Raw genomic sequence first — 16,316 nt, 5'->3', positions numbered from 1 at the left:
GGCCATTCAGCCACTCGAACCTATTCTGCCATTCAATGAGACTATGGCTGATGTGCGACCTAACCCCATATACCCGCCTTTGGCCCATATCCCTCAAAATCTATCAATTTCACATTTAAAATTAACAACTGATCTAACATCAATTGCCGCTTGCAGAAGAGAGTTTCAAACTTCTACCAGCTTTTCTGTGTAGAAGTGTTTCCAAATTTCACTCCTGAAAGGTCTGGCTCTTACTTTTAGATGATGCCCCTAGTCCTAGACTCCCCAACCAGTGGGAATAGTTTCTCCTTATCTACCCTATCTGTTCCCATTAATATCCTGATCAAATCACCCCTTAACCTTCTAAATTCTAGGGAATACAACCCTAATTTGTGTAATCACTCCTTGTAACTTAACCCTTGAAGTCCGGGTATCATTCTGGTAAACCTACGCTGCACTCCCTCCAAGGCCAATATATCTTTCCTAAGGTGTGGTGCCCAGAACTGCTCACAGTACTCCAGGTGTGGTCTAACCAGGGTTTTGTATAGCTGCAGCATAACTTCTACCCCCTTGTATTCTGGTCCTCTAGATATAAAGGCTAGAATTTTAATGATCTATGTACCTGGACCCCCAGGTCTCTTTGGACCTCCACTGTTTTTAGCTTTTCACCATTTAGAAAGTACTCTGATCTATCATTTATAGGTCCAAAGTGGGTGACCTCACATTTGCCTACATTGAAATCCATTTGCCACAGTTTTGCCCATTCACTTAATCTATCAATGTCCCTTTGTGATTTCATGCTTTCATCTACACTGCCTACAATGCCGCCTATCTTTGTGTCATCGGCAAATTTGGATATGTGGCTTTCCATCCCATCATCTAAGTCATTAATAAATATGGTGAATAGTTGAGGCCCCAACACAGATCCCTATGGGACACCACTAGTCACCTCCTGCCAATTTGAGTACCTGCCCATTATCCCTACTCTCTGTCTCCTGCCGCTCAGCCAATTTCCTAACCAGATCAATAATTTGCCTTCAATTCCATGTGGCTTCAACCTTAGTTAACAGTCTCTTATGTGGGACTTTATCAAATGTGTGGAGGCTGGAGACGTCCGTAGGGCTCTTAATGAATACTTTGCGTCTGTTTTTACAAAGGAGAGGGGCGAAGTAGACATTGCTATCGGGGGGGGAGGGGAGGAGTGTGAAATATTAGATGAAATAAACATAGTGAGAGAGGAAGTATTAAGAGGTTTAGCAGCTTTAAAAGTGGATAAATCCCCAGGCCTGAATGAAATGTATCCCAGGCTGTTAAGCGAAGCAAAAGAAGAAATAGCAGAGGCCCTGACCATCATTTTTCAATCCTCTCTGGCTTCAGGTGAGGTGCCGGAGGACTGGATGGCTGCTAATGCGGTACCCTTGTTTAAAAAGGGAGAAAAGGATAGACCGAGTAATTACAGGCCAGCCAGCCTAACCTCGGTGGTGGGAAAATTATTGGAAAGAATTCTGAAGGACAGGATAAATCTTCATTTAGAAAGACACAGATTAATCAACGATGGTCAGCACGGATTTGTTAAGGGAAGGTCGTGTCTGACAAATTGATTGAATTTTTTGAGGAGGTAACAAGGAGGGTAGATGAGGGTAATGCATTTGGTGTAGTGTATATGGATTTTAGCAAGGCTTTTGATAAGGTTCCACATGGCAGACTGGTCATGAAGTTAAAAGCCCATGGGATCTAGGGCAAAGTATCAAGTTGGATTTAAAACTGGCTCGGAGACAGGAAGCAGAGGGTTATGGTTGATGGGAGTTTTTGTGACTGGAAGGCTGTTTCCAGTGGGGTTCCGCAGGGCTCAGTACAGGTAGACTACCCTTTATCCGAACTTCCGAAAACCGAAACCCTCTAAAAACCGAAGGTTTTTTCGGTCAGCGTAAGTCGTGCACACGACATGACCAGAGTGGCGCACGACCCCCCGCGGAACCCCCCGCGGGCCCCCCCGCGGACCCCCGCCGACCCCCCCTGCCGACCCCGACCCCCGCCGACCCCCCCGCGGACCCCCCCGCGGACCCCCGCCGACCCCGACCCCCGCCGACCCCCCCGCGGACCCCCGCCGACCCCGACCCCCGCCGACTTACGCTGAGCAGAAGGTCAGCGTAAGTCGTGCGCACGACCCCCCGCCGACCCCCCCGCGGAACCACATGACTCTCTTCCAAAGGCTCGAAAGCAACGAGAGCTCTGAGCCCGCGGCGGTGCCGGCCCCTGTTCCGACCGAGCACGACGACCTGTTGGTGGAAATGCGGAACTTCATTGCATTCCAGGCTAGCAGCGATGGACAAGCCACGACTGCAGACCCCCCCGCGGACCCCCGCCAACGCCGACCCCCCCGACCCCCGCCGACCCCCCCGCGGACCCCCGCCGACCCCGACCCCCGCCGACCCCTCCGCGGACCCCCGCCGACCCCGACCCCTGCCGACCCCCCCGCGGACCCCCGCCGACCCCCCCGCGGACCCCCGCCGACCCACCTTCCAAATCCGAAATTTTCCGAAAACCGAAACACGGCTGGTCCCGAGGTTTTCGGATAAAGGATAGTCTACCTGTAATAGGTCCCTTGCTTTTTGTGGTATATATCGACGACCTTGACTTGAATATACGGGGTATGATTAAGAAGTTTGCAGATGATACTAAAATCGGCTGTGTGGTTGATACTGAAGAAGGAAGCTGTAGACTGCAGGAAGATATCAATAAATTGGCCAGGTGGGCAGAACAGTGGCAAATGGAATTCAATCCAGAGAAGTGTGAGGTAATGCGTTTGGGGAGGGCTAACAAGGAAAGGGAATACACATTAAATGGTAGGACACTGAGTAGTGTAGAGGAACAAAGGGACCTTGGAGTGCATGTCCACATATCCCTGAAGGCAGCAGGCCAGGTAGATAAGGTGGTTAAGAAGGCATACGGAATGCTTGCCTTTATTAGCCGTGGCATAGAATACAAGAGCAGGGGGGTTATGCTTCAACTGTATAAAACACTAGTTAGGCCTTAGCTAGAGTACATTGTGCAGTTCTGGTCACCACATTACAGGAAAGATGTCATTGCAATAGAGAGGGTACAGAGGAGATTTACAAGGATTTTGCCGGGAGTAGAGAATTTTAGCTATGAGGAAAGACTGGATAGGCTGGGTCTGTTTTCCTTGGAACAGAGGAGGCTGAGGGAAGACCTTATTGAGGTGTATAAAATAATGAGCCGCAAGCCTACATTTCGTTGTACTGCACTTGTGCACTAACAATGGCAATAAAGTTGATTATTATTATTCTTATTATTATAAAGTGGATAGAAAGGACCCAATTCCTTTAGCAGAGGGGTCAAAAACCAGGGGGCACAGATTTAAAGTAATTGGAGGAAGGTTTAGAGGGGATTTGAGGGGAAATTTCTTCACCCAGATGGTTGTGGGGGTCTGGAACTCAAACTGAAAGGGTGTAGAGGCAGGAACCCTAACCACATTTAAAAAGCACTTGGATGTGCACTTGGAATGCTGTAACCTGCAGGGCTACGGACCAAGAGCTGGGAAGTGGGATTTGGCTGATAGCTCTTTGTTGGCCGGCGCGGACACGATGGGCCGAAATGGCCTCCTTCCATGCTGTAACTTTCTATGATTCTATGAAATGCCTTCTGGAAGTCCAAATAAATAACATCCATAGACATTCCCCTGTCCACTACTTTAGTCACCTCTTCAAAAAATCCAATCAGGTTTGTCAGGCATGTCACAAAGCTTGCATCTGTTGGAGTATGTATTCCCTGTGCAAATTTTTATCATCAGCACTTCAGTCGCTACATCTATCTGAATGACATAAATTCATACCCTGATTATGTGAGTGGGTCAGCTGTGAGTCACAAACCTCGTACTCCTGGTTCTGATCTATTTAATGTGTTGCCAATATAAAGGAGAGCTAGTGAATGGTACATAATTTATGGTTGGATGTCTGTCTGTCTGTTTCTGCAGCCTGGATAATTTGCAGAGTCGAGTTTGCTGTGGGGCAATCATATTTACACAGAGGGATAGAAGGACATAGAGGCCTGCAGATTCACACAGGGATAAAGTGACAGAGGGACCCACAGATACACACTGACAGACAGAGCAAACCACAGGCACATAGGGACAGACAGACAGAACCACAAATACACACAGGAACAGACAGACAGAACCACAAATATACACAGGGACAGACAGACAGAACCACAAATATACACAAGTATAGAGAACCATGGATACATAAAGAAAGAGAGAGAGGAATAAAGAACCACAGGTACACACAGAGACCTAGAATGAGAACAAATCACAAATAAACACCAGCACGACTAAAAAGAAAATGAAACATGTGTAAGGAGACATGGGTGAAAAAGGGTTAAAATGCAGAATGCTGACTCCAGTAAAAAAAAAGCACAGCAATGGATTCCATTCTCCTCCTTTAAGATGCTCCTTAAAATTTACCTCACTTATATCCTAATAAATCTTTATGTGGCTTGCTGTAAAATTTGGTTTGATAACGCTCTTGTGAAGCACCATGGGAAGTTTTACTACATTAAAGGCACTATATAAATGCAAGTTGTTGTTGTAAATCATCATTTTAGGGCACCTGTAAGGAAAGGCATATCCCAAACGACATTCTTATCATTCTCTGAACCTTGAGAACATCCATACTTGGTACTGCTTATTTCTAACCTCATTAAAACTTAATTAGAGTAAGGTATGACGACCTTGAGATGGAAAGATAAGGGGAACGTACTTACTTCAGTAAAGTTAAGATAGTTGAAGGTTGAGTCATTTTCACCTATGTCAATAGGATCAGAAATCAGAAATTGATCATGTACACTGTAGCTCAGAAATATAAAGTTGCATGTGAAAAAGACCATGCTGAGCATGCAATAAAAGGAAATTTTGATAAGAAACCTGTAAGCAATTAATGTATATAAGGTAATGTAATGGGGATCGGAAGGTTGATCATCCTTGAAACTCAATTCAGGCCTGTAAGGTGTCTCATTCTCCAATCATCTGGTGTGATTGCAAGTACTATGACCTAGAAATTCGAGACTGCTAAAAACCTGCTGGTGTCACCACGGGCCGGAGTTAATGGCTGCCAAAATTAATGGCGCTGGCAGGATCGGGATATTGGCGCTGGTTGCTAATTAGCATTAGCCCAGTGCTAAACTTACTGTGCAAGGCCGTTTTCATGGTGGTAGTCCCAGCAGGAGGCCCTATGTAGCATGGCCGTAGTGTCATTGCAGCAAGAACAGCCTTCTCTTAAAACAAGGCTGTCATTTCAGAAAGCAGTGTGGTCCCTGAAAGGGGAACTGCCTTCTGAAATGAAAAAAATTAAAATCATGTAAAAATACACAGTTTTTAGCCCTTACTGCTCAACTGCCTTCTGAAAAAATAATTACCATTAAAAAGAATTTCCAAATGGGAGTCTGCAGCTCTTTGCCTTCAGCACCTAGCAAAATGGGAAAAGTGCTTCAGCACTAACACAAACGTCTCAACAATCCAGGGAAGCGGCACCCAGGGTCTCATACACAGCACTCCAGCTTTGTGCAGGGGGTCAATACAGGGGTCAGGAGGCCCTCCAGAAAAAAAGATGTGGGACCAGATCATCGAGGCCATCGCTGCCAGCAGCGTTGCCCCTCACCCCCTGGCTCCAGTGCCCAAACAAGCTTCATGACCTCAAACCGGTCAAGATCAGTGAATGCATCTTCAAAAGTCATCTCCTACCAACTGCAGCACTAGCCTCACACACTCATTGCATGACTCCACCCCCCCACCCAATCACTCACCTACAAACAATCTGTACCAATCACGAGGCACACCTCCCATTCCTAGCTTCATCTCACCCCCTTGGAGGAGACAGTGCTGGCCATTCTTGGCAGGAGCATGGCTGAGCCATTGGCCAGCAGTGGGGCAGAAAGGATACAAGATGCTGGTATCCTCATAAGTTATCCTCCTTTTTGCATGTACCTCTTGCTTTCCCGTCCGCTCCTCACCACAGCTCTACCCTTGTGCCTTCCTCATTTCTCAAACCCAAGAAATGCAGCCTTCCTAGCCAGTGGTTGAACAAGAAGAGGGAGAGGAGAGTGAAGAAGAAGAAGAAATACCATCACTTAATTTCACACTCGCAGCCACCAGCTTCTTGAGGTCATCCTGCAAGGCCATCTGCAGTCTCCCCCACTGCCTAATATCAGTAGGATAGGCAAAGACACACACAAGACAGTCACTAAGGAGATGCATAAGGGAGATTAGTTGATTTTTTGATGTCATATTGGATGGATAGATGTATAAAGTTGGATTGGAAAGTTTACTTTGTGGTGGCTTTTATTTCATTATTGTGGCCAAGAGGACACTGTGATAGTCAATAACAGAGGGAAGGTAAGGTGTGGGACAAATGTTGAAAAGGGAATTGAGGTTGTGGTCACTGGTACCACAGGCGGATAATTCAATCCCGACCAGAAAGGGGCTGTCTGTGTTGCATCTTTCCTTCTGCTTCCTCCTCTTCTGCATCTTCATCTTCCCTCTGTGAGCAGATGCTGGAAATCTGAAATAAAAGCATAAAGTGCTGGCAATGCTCAGCAGTTCAGGCAGCATCTCGGCCTGAGATGTGAACTCTGTTTCTCTCTCCACGGATGCTGCGTGACCTGCTGAGTACTTCCAGCATTTTCTGTTATCCAAGAGGCCGCCCTTTACCATCCAAGCATCCAGCACACCCTGCACACTTCAAAAACTTTTAACATGTATTGCGCCTAGCCACTACTTCAATAAAATATAAAAGATTCTGTCCAGAAGCTTAAATGCAAATTTATCTGAAAGATGTGTGTGTCCCTTTACAAAGTGCTGACAGCATCTCTGTCAGTCTGCTGTATGCTTGTTTTTCAGTGCAAGCTTAGGACCCAGCGTTAAACTCAGCGCAAAGGCCCAAGTTCGCAGAGCGTGACGTTAAGTCGGCGGGACGTCATGCTCTCCATATTTGCATCTCCACGGCCAGCGGTGCTATCGGCAGCGCTCAGGCCTTAACCAAAATGGCAGCCGCTGACTCCTGCACCAGAGAAGGACATTAGAGTGACAGCTGCCATTTTTCCAGGATTGGGGAGCAAACGGGTGGCGGTAAGTAGCCCAATTTCTGGGTCTATGGGGGAGAAATTTGGTGCATTTGCAACTCCTGTTAGCACCTCCAGGGGTGCACCAAAGGAGCGCTACCAGCTTTGCGACTGGGCACAGCACTAGTACCGACGGCTGTGAGATTGAGCTGGTGGTTTGCAGTGGCGATAACCACTTGCGCCACGATCTCCTGCACCCAGAGATGTACTCCCTTCACCTTCTGTAGCGGTTCCTTCCAGGCTTCAACAGGGGAATTGCAAACATTTCGCAATTCGCCATCCATTGCTGCATCCAGGAGGTAGCAGATTATGCCTGAACGCCTGCCATTAACAACAACAGGTACAGGGAGGCAGTTTGCAGTTGGATGAGCGTTGGAGGAACGCTATGTAAAGGGGTCAACTTCCGGAGTTTTTTTTTGTTGGCAAGCAATGCTGTCTTGTCAGTTTGACACAAGCAGACAGGCATTTTGAACCACTTGACCATTTTCTACTTGAAGGAATATTCTAGCTGACAAAAATGTATCACTTTCATTTGGGTTACATTTGATAGTGCAACAGTTCCATCATTTAATGGGGGCTGTACTGGCACTGGACCTCACCTCACCGTCAGAGGCAGCGGAAGCAGAGAGAAAGATTGCAAAATGTGGCCAGAGGGAGGAGGACCAACAAAGCTTTCAACAGGAGACCTTACCCTCCCAGGGTATTCCGGAGCACGTTTCCTACATTCACCTCTCAGAGGAGCAGTGTCTTAGAAGGCTCCGCTTCAGCAAAGAGGTTGTTACAGAGCTCTGCCACCTCCTGCAGCCAGACCTCCAGCCTCAGCTCAGGACTAGGACGTCTCTCACAGTGGCAGTGAAGGTCACAGTCGCTCTCAATTTCTACGCCAGCGGGTCCTTTCAGGCTTCAACAGGGGAATTGCAAACATTTCGCAGTTCGCCATCCATTTCTGCATCCGTGAGGTAACAGACACTCTCTACAGAAGGTGAAGGGAGTACATCTCATTCCCCATGACCCGAGACAAACAGGATGAATGTTCATGTGGCTTTGCAAGGATAGCAGGCTTCTCCATGGTTCAGTGCGCCATTGACTGCACCCACATGGCATTGCGGGCACCTCATCACAATGCAGTGGTGTTCCATAACCACAAAGGCGACCACTCTCTGAACGTTCAGTTGGAGTGCGAGCACAGACAGCGCATCCTTGCTGTCAATGCCCGCTATCCTGGCAGCAGCCATGATACATTCATCCTGCACCAGACCGGTGGCCCAGACCTCTTCCACCCACCGCATTAAGCTCGCGGCTGGCTCCTCGGGGACAAGGGTTATCCACTCACCACCTGGCTGATGACACCCCTCCGCAGCCCCAACACTCCTGCTCAGCATGCATACAATGACAGCGATAGCGCCGCCAGGAACCTGATCGAGCGGGGTGCTAAAGCAATGGTTCCGCTGCCTTAACCGCTCTGGAGGAGCCCTGCAGTTCTCCCCTGATCGAGTATCCCTTTTCATTGTTGTGCTGCATGCTGTACAACCTGGCCATTCTGAGGGCCCAGCCATTGCCACCAGGGATTGCAGGTCCATCTCAGGAGGAGGAAAATGGACAGGAGGAGGAGGATGAAGAGGAGGAGGAGCAGCAGCAACAGAGGAGGGAGCCACTCAATCTTCCTTCTGCAAGGGCCGTTCGTGAGCGCCTCATGAGTCACTGCTTCCAATAAATGAGATATCACATGGCATTTGCACAGCTCAACCACATCATTACATGTAGCTCACAGCCCCTATCACCGGGCAATGGTCAAGTGAGAAACATCACAAAATGCGCAATGTCAAATTAACAATTTAATATCGAACACAACTCTCTCTTATGAAACACAACTATTCATAAAGAAACACAATGGGGGAAAAATTGGGTGAGTAGCGCCACCTGTTAGCGCCTAAAGAGGCAGTCAGTAGCTGTAGCGCCACTGGCTGCGCCTCCCGCGATATTGAGCAGGGGCGCTAATTGTGGCGTTAGCCTTTTGCACTGCGCCGCCATCGATGACGTCATCGGTGTGCGCAGCGCCCCATTCGCGCCCCAATCACGATATTTGGTAGCGAACGCCGCTGTAGCGCCGTTCGCTACCCGCGCCCGGTTCACGGGGCCTTGCTGCGCCGGCAGAGGCGCAAGTTAAGGTGGAGGTGCGGGGCGGCCGCTTTTTTGGCGGCCGCCTGCCAGCACCTCCGTCCCCGGCCTCCTGGTCCCCCCCCCGCGGCATTGCTGGCTGTTTCCCGAGGGCCCGGCACTTCTCCTTGGTGCCGGGCTCTTTTGCCAGCACTCGCAATCGGGGCTCGCGCTGTTGCAGGCCCCTCCCCCTTAACAGTGGGAGGAAGGCCTGCAGTACGTAGCGCTGCGAAATTGACTTTCAGCGCCCTCAGAGGGACGCGGCGCGCCTCGAGCCGCGCCACTTCTCCCTCTAGGGCCACTTCAACTGAATTTGCGGTGATCGCTAATGCGGCGATCGCTAATGTGGCGATCGCGGCACAAATTCCAGCGCCCAGGTGAACTTTGCGCCGCTTGGGCACCTCAGGCCAATTTCTAGGCCAATATATTTACAAACACATCAATTTATTAACACACACTACCCCCATTTGCTAATAAAGTATTCTTTACTCCCCCTTCATCAATGATTTCCCTCCCCTTTGGAGTTCCCTCCTCCCAACCCTACTGCTCCTCTGTAATGTGGCCCCAGTGGCTGCAGCAAGGCTGGTGGAAGGCTGCAGAATCTGGAAGCCAGAGACTACAGATGGCCTTGCAGGATGCCCTCGGTCAGCTCTGGGCCTGGAAGGCCCGGCTGAGACAGCAACACCTCAGCATGACAGCAGTCTGGGCTGGCAGTATTTCAGGCTGTGTGTGGCTAGTGTTATGGTGGAGCTGGCAGTGGTTGGAGCAGGAATGCTGTTATCCTGAGAGAGGACAGCACCTGCCTGCTCAACCGACACACTGCCACTCTCCCGGAGCAGAACTGGAATCTGGAGCAATCTGCCCGAGCACAGATTGCTGGCCTGCTGCAGCACCGTGAAATCCCCGCTGAACTGTGGGCGACCCAGCGACGATGGCAGCAGTCAGCGCTTGCGTGGCATCAATCTGAGACTGCATGAGAGCAGTCTGAGACTGGATGTCAGCAACCACTGATTCCATTACAGCACTAAGCCACTGCATTGCTTTGGCCTGTGCTGCAATACCTGCTGCCACCTCGCCCATGACACGCGGCATGAGGTCTGAGTCCCCATGGTCTCTCTGCGAGGCAACCATCCTTGGCAAAGTGCCAAGGATGGGCTCGATGGTGTGAGCAGAGCTGAGAGCAATGCTGGAGGTGGACTCCTCCACGCTCCTAGCCAGTGCATCCATGCTCTCGGGTGATGTGCCTCAATGAATCCGAGACTCGACGTTAACGGAGCAAAGCAAGGCTTTTATTAACTCAGAAAGTAATACACATTGTAGAAGTGTCTCTCATCCAGAGATCTGCTGTACTGCTGTGAGACACGCTGGGGCTTGCTTAAGTAGGGGCCAGGTATGGGCGGAGCCCTACACACAATACAATACAGGTAAGGAAATGAAACTGAAACTAAACTAAACACAGGGAATACAGTGCCTGATGAATGGCATATTTCATCACATCGGGCACCCTTGCCATTGTACCCATGAGCTCAGTGTGCATGCCCATCGACCATCTGGTCATCGCCTTAACATTGAGGTCCTCATCTGAGTCCTGTGCAGCAGAACTCATGCGCGCACTCACCCTCCAGGGAGATGGCCCCCGAGCTTCCCTTTCCCCATGGTGTTGCTGCAACCCGCTGGGTCCCGGAGCTTCACCCACATCAGAGCCATTTACTAGGCTCCCCTCCAGTGACCGCATTGCCCCATTATCGGACCTCTTGCCCTCAGGAGACACAGGCAGTGAGGCTCTGGCTTGTTCTTCCTCCTCCCCTCCCACATCGCTGCCACTGGGAGGCTGAGGTACAGGCTGGTCATGTGGTTGCTGATTATCTGAAAGCATAAAGGCACAAGAGTAGGGTTAAGATCAGGGGAGGGGGGCAGGAAGGGAGCAAGGAATGGAGACAGTATACTTAGATGGAAAGTGGGAAAAGCTTGTGGTGTAATGGGGAAGTGGTATGAGAGAAAAGGGAGAGGTGATGAACATACCGTTGTTGTCCCCAAGGGGGTCGATGTCTCCGACTGCCACAGTGCCCACAACATGGGCAGCAATGATGCGGCCCACTTGCTCCTGCAGGTCTGAAAGGGGGTTCGGGTCCACCGCACCTCCTCCCATTTGTAACTGCTCTCTCCTGTTGTAAGCAAGCTTGGCCTGCAAGAAAAAGGAAAGCGTGTGTGTGAGTGTGCAGCTATGTGTTTGGCATATGTGCCTACCATAGTTGAATGGCTGTTAATGTATGCAATATGTAAGATGCGCATGCCACTTTTAGTAGGTAGGCATAGGTGGGTGAGTGTTGGGAATTTGGCGGTTTATACCATCTGTGCACAGAGTGTGGTTGAGATGGTGGCATTTAGACGTTTTTGAAGCATGTACTCGCCCTGACCACCTGAGTGAGGTCGCTGAATTTCTTCCGGCACTGGGTGGGAGTTCTGGGTACCACACTTCTGGCCGACACATGCTGGGCTGTCTCCCTCCACATCCTCCTGAAGGCCTATGGCAATGGCCTCCTGCCCGTCGGTGTTCCACGGCTGCGACCTGAGCCTCCAAGACGTGGTCACTGAACCGGTGAGCTCTCTCTCTGGGCCTCTGATCAGCCATCAGTTGCTTGAATGAAGGCTTGCAGCTCCTTGCAGGCCTGGTTCACAAGCAGCAATGATCAGAGTGAGGCTGTGCAGCATGATTGAACCTCTCCTTTAAGAACTGGAAGGCGTCAGTCTGTCTGAGGACTCTCTAATTGACAGTGCCGGAACTTGATTAGTGCTCTTAAGGTAGCGGCCCGCATTGCGACATTAGCGCCCTAAGAGAAGTGTGTAGTGCTTGATTTAGCGCTCCACTTCCCTCTTCGGGGCGCTAAAACTCAATTTTGCGTTCACTGGCGCTAATTAGCGCCGGGCGCTAAAGTTAGCGCCCAGGCGATGTTAGCTTGACATTAACATTCTAAGGCCTAGAAATTCAGTATAGCCACTTTTGGGGCGGTAAAGTCGGGCGGCCGCTAAAGTTTGCGCCCAGCGCAAAGTCGCGCCCCCTTCGCCGATATTCAGTCGCATCACCCCAAGAGGTTGCTGCTGCGCTAAAACAGGCGATGCACGACTATCTTTAGGCGCTAAGGTGGCGGTACTGAGCGATACCCCCGATGCCAGGCGCAGCGCCGGTGCGGCGAGTTGCTGATTGACGGCAGACACTCTGGCGCCGGTCAGCTCTTAAAGGGGGAGGGTGGATTTGTTTGCCTGCCACGCCCTGCACACTGCAGCCCTCAACCTAGGCCTGACCACATCAGCTTCACCTGCACAACGCCCAGGGCTATGGAGAAGGCCAGGGAGAGAGCACAGCGCTTCAGCGACGGTGACCTGAGGCTGCTGGTTGGCGGAGTGGAGCGCAGGCGCCATGTTCTGTTCCCAGAAGGTGGCAAGAGGCCGCTGCCCAGCGCCTACCGGAAAGCCTGGAGGGAGGTCTCAAACAGGGTGTCTTCCAACAGCGTGGTTGCCAGGACTCCTGTGCAATGCCGGAAGAAGTTCAACGACCTCACTCGGGTTGTCAGGGTGAGTACCCTTTCCAGTGTCCTCCTCATCCCTGCATGTGCACCTCACTTTATGGGCAAAGGGACCTGAAAGCCCTAATGGCCAGCCCTCATCCAGCAGCTGTGGGACTGTCATGAAAATCACTTGCACATTCAGCACTTTACACACTGTACAAGCTATTCGACCATGGGAGGCATTGCAGACAAGATCAGGGCTTCACACTGTACAAGCTATTCGACCATGGGAGGCATTGCAGACAAGATCAGGGCTTCACACTGTACAAGCTATTCGACCATGGGAGGCAGTGCAGACAAGATCAGGGCTTCACACTGTCAGGGCCAGTCCACCATGGGAGGCAGTGCAGACAAGATCAGGGCTTCACACTGTTCTTAGAGGCCGTCCTTTCTCTTGCAGGCCAAGGTGGCGCACAACCGGCGGAAACGAATTGACACCGGGGGAGGCCGTCCTGACGTTAAAGAGCTCTCCGACCTCGACCAGCGTGTGGAGCGCATTATGGCAGGCCGGCTGATTGGACCCATCGCCAGTGGAGATGCCGACCCTGTTCTGGGCACCAATGGTAAGGGCATCACCTTTTTGACTTCTCTCGTTCCACTTGCGCCTCAGATCAGCATCCTTTGCCACTGTCCGACCAATGCAGTGAATGGCACCACTCATGCCTCCCTCGCTGCCGCCCTGTCCTCACTCTAAAGCTACTCTTGTGCCTTCCTGCTTTCAGATGGTGAATCGCCAGGTGAGGAGGCGGGCCCTCAAGCTGCCACTGTCAGTGCTTCAGAATACGAGGAGGAGGAAGAGGAAGCCGGCCCATCAGTGCCACCCTCAGCCGCGCCCGCCCATGGCGATGTAGGGGACACGTCTTCCCTGGAGGGGAGCCGGGGGGAAGGGTCGGAGGAGAGTGAAGCTCCGGGGCCCAGCGGCCTGCAGCAACGCGGGAGGGGTGGGGAAGCTCGGCGGACTTCTCCCCAGAGGGTGAGTGCGGCCTCCAGTCCTGCGACGGTCAGCGCAGAGGAGGTGCGGCTCCTGGAGGAAATGGCCGTCCAGGCTGAGCGCAGGCACAATGAGCTCATGGCTGCAGTGGCAAGGATGCCTGGCTCCATTGAGTCTTTGTCAAGGAGTGTGCAGCAATTTGGAGCAGCACAGGCCAGGAGTCTACAGGACTTCGCGGCAGCACAGGCGGCGTCGAGCCAAGTGCTCAGTCGTGCCGTCCATTCACTGGCTGTTGTCATGCGGACACAGACCAGGGCCACACGGGCACTAACTGCTGCCACCCTCGCTGGATCAGCCAGGCATCGCCAGGGCACTCGCCGCGCAGCAGCAGCCCAGCAGTCTGTCCTTCAGCTGTTTGCTGTGCATGCTGCAGTGCTGGCCCGTGCGAGTGCCAATGTCTCAGGCGACCAGCGAGCACCTGCGATCTGCTAGGTTGGCACCATTCCTGCAGCCGACACTGCCACTCCGCCATTGCAGCTGCCACGAGCCGCTGGACAGACTGCTGCCGCCCAGCCAGAGTTGGAGCAGTCAGCAGCCGGCCACTCCAAGGCCAGAGCTGGTGCAGGCCGACCCCCAAGGGCATCTGCCGTCTTGCCATCTGCCCCTCAGCAGCCTTCCCCCAGCCTTGCTGCAGCCACTGGCCTCCCATTGAGGAGGAGCTGCAGGGCGGGCAGGGGCCAGGCAAGGATGCGAAAGGCATCGCCCTCGCAGGGCAAAAAGTAGAAGGAATGCACAAATGCCTGGTGCTTTTTGTAAGGCCAAGACTGGTGCAGTTGTGTTTTTGTAAGGCCGAGACTGGTGTCTTTCTTTCTTTTTGTAAGGCCGAGACTGGTAGTTTTGTGTTTTTGGAGGGGGCTTCTCCACATGAGGATGTAATGTGGGAAGGGCAGAGGTTTGCAATAAATTATTGTTGTTAAATTGCAGTGTGCATGGTTTTTTGGTTAAGTCCTGGTTGCCCTGCTCGGCTGAGGGCTTGTGGAGCGGCTACATTCATCTGCTGACATTGGCACAAGCCATTCCCTGAGAGGGGGCCTAGAACCGACATTCAATAAGCCGGCAACGGGCGGCCCTTGCACTTTCTGCCTCCCTCCTGTGCTGGTCCTCCTCCTCCTCCTCCTCCTCCTGAGGTGGTCCTCCAATCTCTGGTGGCAGTGCCTGAGTCCTGCAAATAGCCAGGTTGTGCAGCATGCAGCAAACGACTACGAAATGGGAGACTCGCTCCGGCGAATACTGTAGGGCTCCACCGGAACGATCCAGACAGCGGAACCGTTGCTTCAGGACGCCGATTGTTTGTTCGATGATGTTCCTGGTCGCTTGATGGCTCTCATTGTATCCCTCTTCAGCAGGGGTGCTGGGCGCACGGAGCGGGGTCATCAGCCAGGTACACAAAGGATAGCCTTTGTCCCCGATAAGCCATCCTCGTGGGTGAGGCTGTGCCTGGAACATGTCTGCCACAGAAGTCTGTCGCAGGATGAAGGCATCGTGGCTGCTGCCTGGAAAGCGAGCATTGACAGCTAGGATGAGCTGCCTGTGGTCACACACCAGCTGGACGTTCAGCGAATGGTAGCCCTTCCAGTTGCGATAATCCTCGGCATTCTCCAGAGGTGCCTGCAAAGCCACATGCGTGCAGTCAATGGCGCCCTGCACCATGGGGAAGCCCGCGAATGCTGCAAAGCCCATTGCACGCTGCTGCTGCTTGGCAAGGGCCATGGAGAAGGAGATGAACTGACGTCTCCTTTTGAAAAGGGCATTGGTCACCTGGCGGATGCAGCAATGCACGACGAACTGGGAGATGTTGGCAATGTCCCCAGTAGCGGATTGGAAGGAGCCGGTGGCATAGAAGTTGAGAGCCACCGTCGCCTTCACTGCCACCGACAGAGACGTCCTGCTCCTCAGCTGTGGCATCAGATCACCGCCAAGCAGGTGGCAGATCTCTGTGACCACCTCCCTTCTGAATCGCAGCCTCTGAACACACTGCTCCTCAGACATGTTGAGATAGGAGAACTGCTGGCGGTATACCCTGGGTGGGTAAGGCCTCCTTTCCCGACGCCTGTTGCCCCCTCTCCGTCTAGCCAGGGCTGCCACTCTCTCACGGCGTCTGTGACCCCTTTGGATGTAATTGAGAAAGCCAGCGTTTATACCCATTGCAGCCCCCATAATATGCTGGCAAACAATGAGATGTCAATGAAGGCAAAGACAAGTGGAAAGCTGTGGCCTGAAGCCACAAGTACCTGTCCGAGTGTTGGGCCAAAGCAGAAAGCTCTCTACCTTGGTCTCTCTCCAAAGATCCGTTTCTCAAGAAGGAGTGCTGCGAAATGGCAGCCTTTTATAGTGCAGGAGGAGTGCCCTTTAATTTGCGCCCCCCGCGCCCCGCATCGACTGAGCACCATTCCACTCTAACAGTCGCTAGGGGCGCCAGGTGCACAATGGGGCGTCGCGACTGAATTTCCGGTTGGGGGCGCACAAAGGGCGTTGCACAAGGAAATGAC

This window comes from Somniosus microcephalus, chromosome 1 (genome assembly GCF_052327205.1).
Source record: "Somniosus microcephalus isolate GS21.2 chromosome 1, FLI_Smic_1.0, whole genome shotgun sequence".
Taxonomy (NCBI): Eukaryota; Metazoa; Chordata; class Chondrichthyes; order Squaliformes; family Somniosidae; genus Somniosus; species Somniosus microcephalus.
This window is presented reverse-complemented; position numbering follows the sequence as displayed.